This window comes from Equus przewalskii, chromosome 29, assembly GCF_037783145.1.
Source record: "Equus przewalskii isolate Varuska chromosome 29, EquPr2, whole genome shotgun sequence".
Lineage (NCBI taxonomy): Eukaryota > Metazoa > Chordata > Mammalia > Perissodactyla > Equidae > Equus > Equus przewalskii.
Window position 1 is genome coordinate 37,733,618 of NC_091859.1, and position 16,776 is coordinate 37,750,393.

The following is a 16,776-nucleotide window of genomic DNA, read 5'->3' on the forward strand; positions in this document are numbered from 1 at the left end:
TCTCTTTCAACTATCCCATACTTCCTATTCCAATCAAGGTGAAAACCTTATTCTACCTCACATACCACACCTGGTCTAGTTTCCGGGTCTGGCCTTAGGATAGTCTTTCCCACCTGAACACCATCTGATTCACCCTCCCCTCCTTGACTCCTTACCTATCCAAATTGCACTTCTCCATTGTGACGTTTTCCTGACCTCATTTACCTCTTTTCTTGGGATCTTATTATCCTTTGTAACCCTTGTATTCTCCAAGAAGAATATAAATTTCCTGGGCCTCACAATCATTCCTTCTGCTTCTCAGGAATCCCCCCAGAGTACCTACCAGAGTGTTAAGTATATAATCAATAAATAATAAACACTTGCTGATTTTTTAAGGCCTCACATAGCCTTGCACATTATCAACCCTCAATCATCCATGCTAAGAGTAGAGCCACTGCACAGAAAGACAACTTGCTAGATGAGACCAACTCTTTTAGGGCGGGCAAGAATACCTACATTTGTATTAAGTACTGCATGCTTGTTTCCAATTTTCCAGGAAGTCACAAAGCTGCCACAAATGGTCTAACTGCACAATTCCTCCCTTGTCAGGGACCAGAGCCTGCTCAGCTTATCATTCCACACTGGCGAACAACTATATAACTTTTCCTCATCTGTGACACAAAGATAAAAATAAGCAGAGGTAGTCATATTCTAAACATTTGCTGGTTCACACCTTCTCCTAATAGGGAGATTATTGTTTGGGCACAAAAGATCATCCATTCTAACTCTTACTGGGCAAATATCTTGTTTGTATCAACAAAGTGCTTTTGTAAATAGAACATAGTGACAATATCAATAAGAATTTGAAAGAGAGAATTGCCAAAGAAAATCTCTATGATGATCTACTCTTAGGATAATCCAGAATTGATAAAAAGCCAAATTCTTCCCATAGTCCACAGAGATTTGCCTCGGCTCAGCAGACAGCTATTTTCCCTAAGTGAGAATTTCTAAACTCCTAAAACTCTTTCTGGTTAGCTGCTCTTTCTTATCAACTGGTCAAAGTTTTCTTATAACAACACACTACACAACTGAAAAGCTAAGTTTTTTAGCCTGAATTTTTGTTTATACCTGGTAGAAGCTACAACTTTCTCCCAGAGAGATTTCAAAATGCCTACGCTTATCTCCAGAAAACTGTTTAAATACTTTCAGTAACCTAATGGCAACAGCTTTGCTACTAAAAAATTTCCCAACATCTTCCTGTTTTGGCAGGCCCTGCTGAAATCCCCCTCCCCATAAGGGGGAATTTGAGTAAAAACACTGCCAGCTTCAAGTTCCCTTAGGCAAATTTCCAGCCCCAGTGCAAGGCCATGAGGTTAAACATTTCTCAATGACGCAGGCTCCCGCAGAGGGAGGAATAAGGAAAATATCAAAACTTATTCTTCCCAGCGCAGTAAATCAAGAGACAGTGGCCAAGTCCTAAAAAACAAAATATGAGTGAAGTTAAACTATATATTGTTTGCTCTGCTAAGGTCCCCCAAAAGAGCACAGAATCAGGATGAGAGCCGTGGGATGGGAGAAAAGGTAACTGCAGAACCAGCAGTCCAGACAAATCAACAGATAAATCTCTAGGTTCTCTAAGAATCTCTAGAATATTAATAACATGTATGTTTCCAGCCACAATATAATTTATAACTAGAGCAACTACAGCAAAGTGACTAAAGTGGTGGTTGTAGGGTAAGGAAATGGAGTCATACATGAAGCAAATCACTATTTAGGATTAAAATGTAGTAGAAGGCTGGGAAAACTAAAGGAAAGGATGTCTAATCAACTTCTTGGGGAAAGAGTATAAGGCTGATCAGAGAGAAGGCAAACTCATCTGAGGGCCTGAAAGGGCTCTTGGATTTTCAGCCACCTGCAGATAAAAGAATGAAATAAAATCAGAATTGTTCCCCCAGAACTGCTTTATAGATCATAGAACTTTAGAGTTAGAAAGGACCTAATGCTTACAAGAAAATGCCAATGATGAAAATATTGTTACATCTATACAGCACTTTACTTCTCTCAAAGTGCTTTCATTCATTTAGTCCTTAAATAAAAATTATGTACCTGCTATCTGCAAGGAACTGCAAATACAGAAATGAGACACCACTCCTACACTCAAGGATCTTACTTCTAACGATGAGATTTGCTAGGAACAACAGTGTAACAAAAGAACTGCTCTGGAGTCTGCCGAGTATAGGGAGAGCACAGGAAAGGAGCACCTAAGTCTGTCCGGAATCAAAGATAGCATGCATCTCAGAAGAGGCAGCCCTTGAGCTGGGATTTGAAAGGCAAGTAGAAGTTAGTAGGCTAGCAAGCAGAGAGAGGAATGGTCAAGGCAGGGGGAAGATTATATGCAAACGAATATTTTAAAAGCACAGAATGTTCTGGAAACTAAAAGCAATTCAGCATTGCTGGAGACTGTTATAGGCAGGGAGACCAATAAGAAAGCTACTGAAACCACAGTGAGAAATTATGAGAGTTTGATCTAGGGCAATGACACAAGATACCAGAAGTCAAAGAAGAGGTAGAATCTGCAGAACTGAGAGACCAAATAGATGTGAAAAATATAGGAAAAGAAGAATTGAGAATGACTCCTAATTTTCTGGTTAGGCAAGTGGTACTAGTGAATGCAGGAGTAGACGCCGAGAACAGTGAGATCAAGTTTAAATATGTAAAAATCTGAAGTGCGTGTGACTTATCTAGATGCACAGGTGGGAAGAATTAGTGGATTAAATGAATCTAGAGCTCAGGAAATAAGTTCAGGCTGGAGATACAGATTCAGACATCCTGAATAAATGAGAGTTGAAGCCACAGGTTGGGATGAGACTGCTAGGGAGAATATGTAAGACTGAGAAGGAAAAAAGCAGCAAGGACTCACCCTGGGAAATACTGACATTTAAGAAACAGGAAGAAGAAAAGACTGTATAAGAAATTGAATAGTAGACAGAGAGACAGCATGCAAGATAGCATGGGACAGAATGGTATCTATAGTTTAGCTGCCCAGGATCTGAATATCTTTCCTATTTGGGGGGAATTCCAAGATAAGGGAAGGCAGGCCCATCTTCCTGCTACAGAAGCTGAGAGGAACAGATAGTCCCTCTCGCAGCATTCTGGCATCTAGCTCACAAATACAACCCAAATTCAGCCAATCCAATCCTCCCACCTAGAACTTTGAAAATTAGGGGAATGACACAAAGGTGGAAAATACAATCCGAAATTATTCATGGCACTGTGGCAAGTGTTTATTGGTGGGTGTGCCAACAGCAGCAAGCATTCATTGGAGCCAAGGCCAGAAGCAGTGGTAGAGAAGGTCCAGTGAGCAGTGCCAGTAACAGTCCTCAGCAGACTGGGCCCGTAACATGGTCTTTACTATGTCTTGCCAATCTTAATTTCTGCTCATTTTCTGACCTTTGTCATCCAGCATCCTTTTTTTTTTTTTAAAGGATTGGCACCTGGGCTAACAACTGTTGCCAATCTTTTTTTTTTTTTCTGCTTTATCTCCCCAAACCCTCCCTGTACACAGTTGTATATCTTAGTTGCAGGTCCTTCTAGTTGTGGCATGTGGGACGCCACCTCAACGTGGCCTGACAAGCGGTGCCATGTCCGCGCCCAGGATCCGAACCCTGGGCCGCCGCAGCGGAGCACGTGAACTTAATCACTCAGCCACAGAGCCGGCCCCCATCCAGCATTCTTATTAAGGCTGTGCACTATCAGTACTCTTCCAAAAAATTTATTTTATGCTTCGGTTAACCAAGATTACACAAAGAACCCTGAGTAGTATAGAATGAGGAGAGAGCATCGAATAGGGTCAAATGGTAAAGAAAGGTCAAGTAAGAGGAAGGCTAAAATGGGCCCACTACATAGGGTAACTAGTAGGTCATGGTGATCTTGGTAAAATTGTTCACGTGTTATCTCATTCCATCCTTACAACACTTTCTGAGGAAGATAAAGCAGGTACTATATCTTTATTTTAAGGACGAAAAAATTGAGGATAAAAAAGGTTAAGAGGATTTTCTAAGGTCATACAGTCCTTTTTACTCCAAGATTGCCTTCAAGAAAGTTATTTTATAGATGCTCATTAAAGGAAATGTTCAATGTCTATGCTAATTCTTATATCAAATGTCAGCTGACACAGCTAATGACCACATATGGTTCCCAATCCTGGTCTTCCAGCTTCTTCAATTTTGGTAAAATAAAGAGGATCCTAACAAAAGCACTAGAATCCTTGTAGACAATCACCCAGAAACATACCTCAAGGAATCTAAGGTTCCTTGCCATCACCCACCCTTTGCTGGCTCATTCAGGGTGTCTTGCTCACTACTTAAAGAACACATCATCAGCCACAAGGACTCCTCAAGTGGAAGAAGGGATCTTCTACCCCTGACCATGAGAACCACTGTGGGAATGAGAGGTTGAGAGCTTTCAAAAGAAGATGATTATTTCTCAACTTCATTCCTTTGGGATATGTCACAGCCAGGAAGGGAGAAATTGGAAAAAGCAGCTTTCACAAGATGCCAAATCCATGTCCTAGTCCCAGGGGATAATTAGCCAATGAGGTTTTGTGGAGTTGATGTAATGTTGGCAGAGGCTAACATTTTATGGTTGAACATGTAGCCTCTTGATATTTAGCTACAGGGCTGAGAAGGACGACATCCTGAAAACTCAAGAAACCCGTATCCATAACACCACCACGTAGCAATCTGCATCTTAAAAGTAATTTGTAAACTTTAACTGATCCAACTTTATCATGAATAGTTTACAAGAGCATTTGTTAAACTATACATTTTCTAAATCTTATTTTATATAATTTTTTTGCTAGGAAAAGACATTTCTAAGCACCTCCAAAGAAGAAAGACAATTTAGAAAGCTTAAGTAACAAAAGAAAGAAACTACAAGAAGGGGAAATTTTCCAAGGCACAAAGTCTGTTTGTGGTACTCTAGTCCCCATACCGGCACACCAAGTTCAAAGCTGTCTGACGTCCTATGACAATGATTTTTGAAATTGAGTACATTAAGCCAAGAGCTTTCAGGAGCACCACATATCTCACAAAAATTGTCTGTCTTCACCTTAACAGTACATACTCTGAGATGAAGGAGGTAAGAAATCAGTGGGCAGAAAGCAGAAGCATTGAGACACTAACACTCTTGGTTTGAACCAAGCTAGTCATGTTCAAAATGAATACTTGCCATTTTAATAAAACCATTAAGTCCTTTGACTTAAATATGCCAAGATGATCTCCCAAAGCCTGAGATAAAACTTAATACATTAAAAAAAAAACACTTAAATCTCTAATTAATCAGCTGAAACATACACTGCTTCCAAATAAGTGCTAGCTCCTTACTTGAAACAAGAGATGATTTTTGGTTCAATCCTGGGCAGAAGTGTATCTAATGATAGGGATACGAATACTCTGTAGTTCATATGCCTTGACAATTTCACAAAAATTGACAATGACCTTTCTCCAAATGAATGAGTGGGAAAGATGGCAGAAAAAAACAGGATCTCTACATCTTATAAAGGAAGGAGAGAGTCACCCTTAGCAGGATGGTTTGTACTTGCTCTGCAAGAAACTGTTGGATGAGATCTGGACACTGAACGTTCCAGGAGTGGCTTTCTTCTTCCCAGTCTCTCCAATACTTCATGTTCACTTCACTCATTCATTCATTCATCAAGCTAGACAGATGCTGGATATAAAGCGGTAAAACAGGGGCCGGACCCGTGGCGGAGTGGTTAAGTTCGCGTGCTCCGCTTCGGCAGCCCAGGGTTTCGCCGGTTCAGATCCTGGGCTCGGACATGGCACCGCTCATCCAGCCATGCTGAGGCAGCATCCCACATGCCACAACTAAAAATACACAACTATGTACCAGGGGGGCTTTGGGGAGAAAAAAGGAAAAATAAAATCTTTAAAGTGGTAAAACAAAATTAACAATAAGACATAAGATACTTGCCTTCACAGAGTTTATAATCTACTAAGGGAACACACTATACAATCAAAAAAATTCCATAAATGAACATAGAATCTCAAATTGTAAGTGCATGAAGAAAGAGAGAATGAGAAAGAAAGAAAATAATCAGGGAGGGGCACTCTCTGAGACCTGAAGGATAAGTAGAAATAAATAAAGCAGGTTGGAAATAGGAGGGAACGAAGGAAAGAGACGAGGATGGAACCTAGAAAGAAAAAGGGAAAAGAGCAGGTGAAGTTGGATAGATAGACAGGAAGGGATAAAATGGAACCATGCACACTGGGAAACTCGCCTACTATTCCATGAGTCCAAATATTGACTTCAGGAATAGATATTATCTAAGCTCTTACTCTAAACTATCTAAACTAGAATATAAGCCCAATGCAAGTGGGAACCATAAGTTTTTCTAGATTCTCAAATGTCTTTCATGTAACACCTAGCAAATTCTATGAGTACATCAAAAAATATACTTTTTCTTCAAATTTATCAAGACTTTCTAAAAACATTCATACTAACCACCTTGGTTGTGAATAAACATAAATTTAGTGACACTGAGTTAGTTGACCAAAAACCTAACTGCAAGGGATCTTCAGGATAAGGCTGATGGGAGATTATTTGCAAACATCTAATGGTCTGACATAGCAGAAATAAAACTCAGCTATTAAGAAGTTCCTGAAAGCTCTGTACTACAGAGCCCAGAAGAAAAGGGCAAAGGAGACAAGGGACCTTTTTTCTCACCAGAGCCAGCAAGGACCTTTACACGGAGAATGTTCCTTCTCTAAAGATACACAGGTTTAAATTTACTTCCTACCCACAGAAACTATTTGCTACATCGGAAAAAATTTCTAATGCACGTTTATGGCAAGACACTCAAGAGGTTTTGCTTAGTTTCAAACATATGACGCTGGTTTTGGCCACGGGTGTAGAGTCAGAAATCTTACTATACTGTAGTTGAAAATAGCATCCTTTCTAATCCTCATGAACAGCTACAAGAGTCACTGTTAAAAACAGGGAAGCTCCTAGGCAAAGGTTAGGGCTTGTGTGAAAGCATTCTAAATAGAGTTAAATGTAGAAAAAAAGTCATCCCTATGCAGAGAGGAGGTCTAGGACAAGGGAATTTAATATAGATATTCTAAAAGAGGAAAAAGAAGGTTTTTTTGTTTGTTTGTTTTTGAGGAAGATTAGCCCTGAGCTAATTACCACCAATCCTCCTCCTTTTGCTGAGGAAGACTGGCCCTGAGCTAACATCCATGCTCATCTTCCTCTACTTTATATGTGGGATGCCTACCACAGCATGGCGTTTGCCAAGCGGTGCCATGTCCGCACCCGGGATCTGAACCGGCGAACCCGGGCCGCCGAGAAGTGGAACGTGCACACTTAACCACTGTGCCACCAGGCCGGCCCTGTTTGTTTTTAATGATTATGTCATACTTTTCTGAGGAGAGGAATAAGGTAGGGAGGGAAGGGGGCAAAAAAAGAGGTAGGATAAGAGAACGGGATAAAGGAACCTAGACAAGTTAGGTAACCTGTCAAGAGCTACTATATAATTATTTGGAGATAAAAGGATTGGAAGTTCACACGCAAAGCAATATAGTGTAGTGGTAAAGACACGTTTCTTATCCACTTTGCCCCTCAATTTCATCATCTGTAAAATGGAATAATGAGAGCATCCACCTCACAGACTTGTTGCAAAGATTAAAAGAGTCAACATAGGCCAGGAACTCGGAACACTGTCTGGCCCATGGCAAATCTTATTTAAGTGTTAGCTACTATTATTTTCTTTTAAATATATTTTTATATTTTTGCTGGAATTGTTACAAAATCCACTTAGAATTCCATACTCTAGAAATGTGTCTCTTACATTTTAGGGTTTGTTTTATTTTGTTTGAATTCTCCTGTTTGGTCTCTACTAGTTTTTAATAGTTTGTTTTTAAAATATAAAGCTGTCTCAACTATGCTTAGGGGAAATAATAAAAGATCTGTCCACCTGTGGAGCAGAATTTTAAATGGGAAATACTCTACCCCTGGGTTTACACATGGTCAGGCCCAAGAAACAAGTGGGGAGAGCAGGGGGAAGAAAATCTCAGGGAGAGAGCTCAGGAGCCACCTGTAGAGCTGGTCTTTCTAACTTAGAGATTATCTTCCAGAACTGTTTCCAAACCTTGAAGGGTTTTGTGTAATATAGCACACTTCCTGGCAAGAGATCAGGGTTTTGAAGAGAGAGGTGATGTAGGTGGGAAAGAGGTTCACACACTTGGCTTTGTTTTTTTAGCACTACCTAGCAATGCTACCTCCTTTTTTCATTTTGCTTACTTCCTTCAAGAGTCATTTTAATTCCAACCTCCTAGTGCCCAAATTAGCTTAAGGTACTCCAGAGAGGAGGTGAAAGGCAATCAACCTGACTTGTTACACCCAATGGAACATTTTTCTGTTGTACATAAAAGGAAAAATGCAATAAAAGTCAATCGAATGTTCCATAAACTTAAAAGAAATTTAGAACAATCACACCCACTCATGGGTTTTGAAAAGCACAGCAACAGAATCATACTAGTTCAGAAGCATATGAGTACAGTCTAACTAAAATTGATTAATCTAATGTCACTTTCTAAACTGACTAGATGAAAAAGGCGGGTAGAAATTAGTAATAGAAGTCAGAGTCCCTAGTTAATTTTTCTAACAGTTGTTAGCTTTATACTAGTAAAAGATAAGAGAGTTTTAACCTGAAGGTCACTTTAAGCATACAATTAGAGATAATTTTATAAGTTTTTAAAATCAATTACTGGAGTTTAATTTAGATAGAATAGAGTTCATCCACTTTAAGCACACAGTTCAATGCGTTTTGACAAAAGTATCACACCTGCATAACCACTGCAACAATCAAGATACACAACACTTTCATCCCTTGAAGTTCTCTTATGCCCCTTTGTAGCTAACTGCTCTTTCCATTTCCGGCCCCACGCAACAACTGATCTGCTGTCTGTCACTCTAGAGAAACGTGGATTTTTTTTCTCATACAATTTTTTTATCGAGATATAATTCACATACTATTCAAGTCACCCATTCAAAGTGTATTAATTCAGTAGTTTTCAGTATATTCCCAAAGTTGTGCAACCATCACCACTATCTAATTCTAGAACATTTTAATTACCCACAAAAGAAACGCATATCCATTAGCAGTCACTCCCCATCCCTGTCCCATCCCCTGCCACGAGGCCCTGACAACCACTAATCTACTTTGTCTCCAAGGATTTGCCTATTTCAGACATTTCAGATAAATGGAATTATACAGTATGTGGCCTTTTGTGTCTATCTTCTTTCCTTTGGCACAATGTTTTCAAGGTTCATCCATTTTATAAAATATATCAGTACTTCATTCTTTTTTATGGCTGAATAATATTCCATTGTAAGGATATACCACATTTTGTTTATCCACTCATCAGTTGATCGGTATTTTGGTTGTTTCCACTTCTGGCTAATGCTGCTATGAACATTTGTGCACAAGTTTTTGTGATGACAAATGTTTCCAATTTTCTTGGGTATATATCAAGGAGTAGAATTGCTGGATGATATGGTAACTATGTTTAACTTTTTGAAAAGCTCCCAAACTGTCTGCATTTTTTAAATTAAACCTTTTATTTTGAGATAATTACAGATTCATATGCAGTTGTAAGAAATAATACAGAGATCCCATGTATCCTTTATCCAGTTCCCCCAATGATAACATCTTGCAAAACTATAGTGCAACATTACAACCAGGACATTAACATTGATACTGTCAAAATATAGAACATTTCCATCACTACAAGGATCCCTCCTGTTGACCCTTTACAGCCACATTTACTTTCCTCCCAGCCCACCCCACCCTTAGCCCCTGACAACCAACAATGTGTTCTCCATATCTATAATTTTGTCATTTCAAGAGTGTTATACAAATGGAGTCACACAGCATGTAACCTTTTGAGATTGGCTTTTCCACTCAGAATAAGTCTCTGGAGAGTCATCTAGGGTGTTTTATGTATCAATAGTTCGGTCCTTAATTTTTTTAAATTGCTGAGTAGTATTCAATAACCTGCATTTTAAAGAATATTATATAAATGGTATCATTCAGTATGTACTCATTTGAGTCTGGCTTCTTACATTCAGCATAATGGTTTTGAAATTTATCCACGTTTTTGAGCATATCAGTAATTTGTTCATTTTTATTGAAAGTAATTTTCCACTTTATGGATGCACCACAATTTATCCATTCACCTGTTGATGGACATCTAGGTTGTTTCCAGTTTGGGGCCATTAAGAATAAAGCTGCTATGAACCTTCATGTACAGATGTGCATACATGTTTCCATTTCTTTTGGGTAAAGACCTAGGAACAGGACTGCTGGGTTATATGGTAAACGTGTTTAACTTTATAAGAAATGCCAAGTTATTTTCCCAAGTGATTATACCATTTTACATTCCACCAGCAGTGTAAGAACTCCCATTGCTCCATATCCTTGTCAACACTTGGTACTGTCAGTCTTTTTAATTTCAATTATTCTAGTGGGTGTGTAGTGGTATCCCACTGTGGTTTTAATTTGCATTTCCCTGACGGCCAATGATATTGAGGATCTTTTCATGTGCTTATTGGCCATTCGTACATTTTTTTGAAGTGTCTGATCAAGTCTTTTCCCATTTTTTATTGGGTTGTCCTGTTATTGCTGAGTTTTAAGAGCTCTTTATATAGTCTAGATGCAAGCCCTTTGTCAGATATATGTATTGTAAATATTTTCTCCTACTCTATGGCTTGTCTTTTATTTTCTCAACAATGTCTCTCATTTTCTCAACAATGTACAAAGAGGAAAAAAATGTGTTTAAACTTGATAAAGTCCAATTTAAGAATCTCTCTTTTATAGTTCATGCTTTTTGTGTCCTTTAGCTTTTACATTTAGGTCTATGACCCATTTCAAGTGAATTTTTGTGTATGGTACGAGGTAAAGGTCAATGTTTCTTTTTGTTTTTTGTATACAGATAGCCAATTCTTCTAGCATTCTTTGTTTAAAAGGTTTCCTTTCCTGTTTTATAAGCTTTTATTTAAACCAGGGATAGAAAGAAAAATAAAATAACACTACTTTTAAATACTCAAAACCACTGCCATTTTGGCAGAACAGAAAATTCCCGCACCTTCTCCAGCACTTTCCACCTCAGAGAGCACAGGCCTGAGCATCAAGCCCCACTAGCTCACAGAAGAAGTAGTTTAACTACCAGACAACAAGTAAATGTCTTTTTCTGAAGCTATTACAGATGAGTTCACATAGAAGAGAAAGAAGAGAGTGAGCCCTGGCCATTTTCACAAGATGCTGTGAGGTGTGTCAGTTGGTTATGTCACTCATAATTGTTCAGTATGGTTTCAACCAACATCAATAGAAGCAACTAAAATATGGCCTTCAGCAACACAGAGGTAGGACAGGAGGTACAAAGAATAGTGCTTTGAAAATCAGGACATGGGAAGTCCAAGTTATGGGATCTTAGGTAAGTCACTTAACATTCTTTTTTTTCTCCAGTGAGGAAGATTGGCCCTGAGCTATCTGTGCCAATCTTCCTCTATTTTTTGTACATGGGATGCCAACACTGCATGGCTTGATGAGTGGTGTGCGGGATCTGAACCTGCAAACCCCGGACTGCCAAAGCAGAGCATGCAAACTTAACCACTACGCCACCAGGCCGACCCCAAGTCACTTAACATTCTTAGTCCCCAGTGTTCATCGATAAAATGCAGGTTTTGCACCAGGTCATCTCTAAGATCCCATTCCAATTAGACATTCTAGAATACCAAGAAGAAGCCTATTGATTCTTTCTTCCCAAAGTCAAGAAAAATAGCAAAAAAAAAAAAAAGTGTCAAATTGTGAACATTTATCAAATCCAGAATACTGTACTATGAGCAAGTTTTCTTCTATATCTGTTTCTCATTTTTTCAAATGCTTCCACACTATTTAGACATCATATAATCTTTCCAACCACTGTATTCTCATCTTTCAATTTATGATTTTGACCAGTGCTTACTGCCCAGGAAATACACCAACAAATTCTATTTTATCTGTTCACCTCAAAAACAAAGTCATTAAAAATAAAATATCTGGGGGCTGGCCCCAGGGCCGAGTGGTTAAGTTCGCAAGTGCTGTGTCTGTGGCCCACGGTTGCATCAATTTGGATCCTGGGTTCAGACACAGCACCACTCATCAGGCCATGCTGAGGCAGTGTCCCACATGGCACAACCAGAGGCACTGACGACAAGAATATACAACTATGTACTGAGGGGGGAGGGGGGGGACTTTTGGGAGAAGAAGAAGAAGAAAAAAAGAAGATTGGCAACAGCTGTTAGCTCAGGTGCCAATCTTGAAAAAAAATAAATTAAATAAAATATCTGTGGGAACAATACTTCCCAACTTTAATATGCACCTGAGAATCTTATTAAAATTCAGATTCTGATTCTGCAGGTCTGAGGTGGAGTTTGAGATCATGCATTCCTAATAAGCTCCCAGGTGACACAAATGCTACTGGTCCTTGGAATACACTTTGAGTAGCAAGGTGTTAGAAGACTGAGGTCATAGTATCTGTTTGGATAGCCTAATTAATGTTAACACCATAAGTTTTCAATACTCTACACAACAAAATATTTTATAAATTAGTCTTACTTATGGCACTGATTTGAGAATATAATCTAATTGATTCTCAAGAGAATACACTAACACAATGGTTCAGAAAATCAAGGTTAATCTAATTAACATTTTAGTTCTTCAACATAAGCACTCCAAGTCCTACTTACAAGGCAAAGATAAGGCAATATGAATTTTAGCTTTCTGATAGAGTAGATGGATTGTTAAGAGGATTTTCACACCATCCCCTGGGGTCAAAGAACAAAATATATTAGAGAAATGTACTTTCAAATCATTAAAATATTTTATACCAATGCCACTATTTTATGCCTAAGAGAACTCAGATTATTCCTAACCATCAAAAACAAAGAAATAACTTAGTATGGTTTTAGTTTCTTAAAAAACTTCCAAAAGGTTGAGCACACTGAGAGTAAGTTAGCATGCACAGGAAGGATCTACAGCTCTTCCAAGAACATGGCCTAACACAAACACTGCAAAGATAAATTTCAATAAATCTTACAAAATAGAAACAAACGCACAAGTGTAAAAGGGATTTACACAAACTAGACTGGTCAGAGAGAAGAGGTCGATGGGAAGGAGTGCCTCCTTACCGCGCACTGTTTGGTCAGCGGAGTGCTCTGAGCAGAGCTCTCAAATCAATAGCTCTAGCTCCTAATCCAAGACTCAAACTTCCAGCCATTTTCTCCCTCTTTTAACCTACATGTGTATGCACACACACATTATTTAATACGAGTTTTTATTTGAATACAAAAGAAATGTAAGCTTACGATAGAAAATTATAAAGATACAGGAAAACTCAAAGGAAGGAAAAAAATACGCTATGAAATCCCACTACCCGGAGACAGCTATTATATTCTAGTGTATATCCTTACAGTCATTTTTTTTAGGATTACACGGATAAATGGTAAACATTTTCCCACATTTTTAAATAATCTATGACTACATTAGTATCCAATCACATGAATGTACCATAAGTTATTTAACCAATCTCCTACTGTTAAGATTTAGGTTGTTTCTGTTTGGTTTTGATTTTTTACTATTAAAAATAATACGCCACAACTAGAAGGACCCACAACGAAGAATATACAACTATGTACCAGGAGGCTTTGGGGAGAAAAAGGAAAAAAAATACAATCTTAAAAAAAAAAATAATAATAATACTGCTATGAGCATCTTTATATATAAATCTTACGTATCTTTTAAAATTTCCTTAGGACAAATTTCCAGAAATACTTCAAGGTTAAAGAAGAAACATATTTTTAAAAATTTTTATGAGTTGCCAAATATCAAGAGAGCTGTAGCAAGGTGTCAGAATATCCAAGGAAGAAATTTAAAACAATGATCTGCATCTAATAGTATTCAAAATCCCAACAACAAAAAACAAACCAACCACAATAACATCAAAAACATAAACCACTTAGTATGTGCCAGGAATTGTTATAAGCATTTTACATATATTAATTCATTTAATACTTACAACAATTTCCTGGGGTTGGTATTACTAGCACTGCCATTATTATCATTATTTTACAGATGAAGTAACGGACAGGTTAAGTAATTTGCCCAAGGTCACATAGCTAGTTAGTGGCAGAGCTAAGAAACCTGGGTTCCGAAATCCATGATTAAACACTATTCCTACTATTCTCAAGCTTTTTGATATCAGGACTTCTTTACTCTCTTATAGTTATTGAGAACTTCAAAGGGCTTTCGTTTATGTGGGTTATATCTATGAACATTTATCACATAAGAAATTAAAACTGAAAACATTTAAAATATCTACTTCTTTAAAAAAAGCAATAAGCCCACTACATATTAACATAAATAACATATTTTTATGAAAAATAACGATTATTTTTCTAAACGAAAAAATAGGAAAAAGAGTACCATGGTTTTACCATTTTTGCAAATCTCTTTAGCATATAATTTACTAAAAGATGGCTGAATTTTCATACATGATACTGCGTTCAATCTGTGGAGATATTGTACATCATGTAGCTCTGGAAAACTACACTGTACACTCATGAAAGGACAACAGCAAATAATATTTTAGTATAAATATATAAAAAGTTTTCATCTCACACCCACTGAAAGGTCTCAGGGATGCCCAGAGCCCCAGACCGCTCTTTGAGAACCACTGCACTAGTTAGGGTAGTGCATGCTATACAGAATGGGTGAAAGGCATGGTCTCAGAAACATACTTGCTTAAAACATATTCCAAAGTTTTTTCTAAGTCACTTATTCAAGAATTATTATTAAGTGCATACTATGTGCCAGGTACCCTTATAAGTACTGGAAACACAGCAGAAAACAAAAGAGAGAAAAATCCCCCGCTTTGAGATATTTATATTCTAGTAGGGAGAGACAGCAGTAACCAATAACCAAACAAATCATGCGTTCTGTCAGATGGTAAGTGGTATGAAGAAAAATAAAAGATGTCACTGAGAAAGTGACATTTGAACAAAGATCTGAAGGATATGAAGGAGCAAGCCATGAGGCAACCCAGCAAAGAGTGCCCCAAGTAGAAGGAATAAAAAGTACAAAAGCCCTGAAACAGGAGTATTCCCTAAGATTTGCAGGGACAGCGAAGAGCCGGTACAGCTGGGACAGAATCAGTGAGAGAAGAGGTAAGGAGATGCAGTCAGAGAGTTACAGGGCTGGGGGCGGATCAGGCAGAACCTGGGAGGTACTCTAAAGACTTGGGTGTTTTCTGTGAATGGGAACCACCGGCAGGTTCTATGTGAGGAGGGATATGATCTGACTTTCATTTCAAATGGATCCATAAGTTAAGTAGCAATTATAGTAAAAAACCTGAATTTAAATATCTGTTTCATCTCACTATGTGTCCTGAAGCCTCTCTGAGCCTCAGGTTGCCCCTCTGTAAAATGTGAAGATACAGATACCTTAAAGAGTTGTTGCGAAGATCAAGTAAGATAATATACATAAAAACACTTTAAAATTATGACACACTACAAAAATTTCACTACTCAGTTTATTTTCACTATGTAATTGCCATGTATTCCTCTTTTCTAAGCCCTCCGTACTCACTCAACTGCCACCACCACCTCATTTATGTGACTCAGCCATGAGATTATGGATGCCCCAGACCCCTGACACCATGAGTTCAGCCTGATACTACCCTTTAGTTTGTTGAGAGTAACGCTGAGAAAGTTGTTTTCTGTTGTTAGTATTTTTTCCTTGTTATTATAAAGAAAATCTTTTCAAAAATAATGCATGTGGTAATCATAAAAGTAAAGTTCCAAAAAAAACAAGACTGTATGAGACTCATCTTTATTTAATTTGGCACTGTTGTAATAAAGCTAAAACTGTGGTTCATGGTCTTGACAGCTTGCCTCATTGAAAAGGAAACAAAAGGGGGGAAAAAAAGATAGAGACAGGCAGATTAATTCAAATTCCTTTGATCTGGGTCCTAACTCTAAGGGGACCCCAGATAAATCAATGAGTCAGAAAAAGGGCAGTAAGATATAATCCAGAATACTGATGACACCAGCTGTCTGTCTGCCTACCTGTCTTCTGAGATCACCATCAAGGTATGAGATCATCCCCCAGGCCAGAGAAGGCAGGGCAAGATGGAGGTCCCCCAGAAATCATGGGGCCTGCAGCATCTGATTCCACTGCTCAGGGGCAGGAGGGTGGACATCCCAGCACTGGTTTTTATCTCCACGTCTTAAGATGTGAGTCAGTCTGAGTAGTGATAGAAACCTGCAATGGAAAAACCCAAGGAAAACCAAGATCTCCGGGGAAAATTATAAACAATCTCATACATCAAAGTTCTCTGATGATTTCTTTGTATGTTACAGCAGAAAGACCACTCCATGGGAGTAAGGAAACAAACTGTCCTTCCATCTCTGCCACTAATTAATTATGTGACTTCAGGAAATAAATTTACCTCAACAGGCCAATTTCTTTATGTAAATAAAGGAGAGAACAAGAAAATACCTAAGGTTTCCTTTAAGCTCTAAAATGTCTCAAATATAAACGAAAATATGTTTTTTAAAAGCCCACATTAATATTTAGAGTATGAAGAGATCCAAAGAGCAGGTATTGCTGAAGGTTCTAAAGTTTTCACCAGCTCTATAGACCCCCCAAGTGATGTGAACGCAAAGAGAGGGCCCTCCTTT

The 16,776-nt window shown here is 38.3% G+C and overlaps 1 protein-coding gene and 1 long non-coding RNA gene across 10 annotated transcripts in view; one reads left to right on the forward strand and one right to left on the reverse strand.

Annotated features, from left to right (window-relative positions):
* The window catches only part of MRTFA (myocardin related transcription factor A), a 194,242-nt gene that overhangs the window by 70,060 nt on the left and 107,406 nt on the right, over window positions 1–16,776 (reverse strand). The window contains exon 1 of one of the 9 annotated variants that reach the window (XM_070600161.1): window positions 16,162–16,357. The exons of the other annotated variants lie outside the window; for them this stretch is intronic. The gene's annotated coding sequence lies outside the window, so the exon portion shown is untranslated. Of the gene's footprint in view, window positions 1–16,161; window positions 16,358–16,776 lie in introns of those variants that run through there. 9 annotated transcript variants of the gene reach the window in all.
* Window positions 1–16,776, forward strand: part of LOC139080310 (uncharacterized) — a 45,506-nt gene that overhangs the window by 19,007 nt on the left and 9,723 nt on the right. The window lies entirely within an intron of this gene.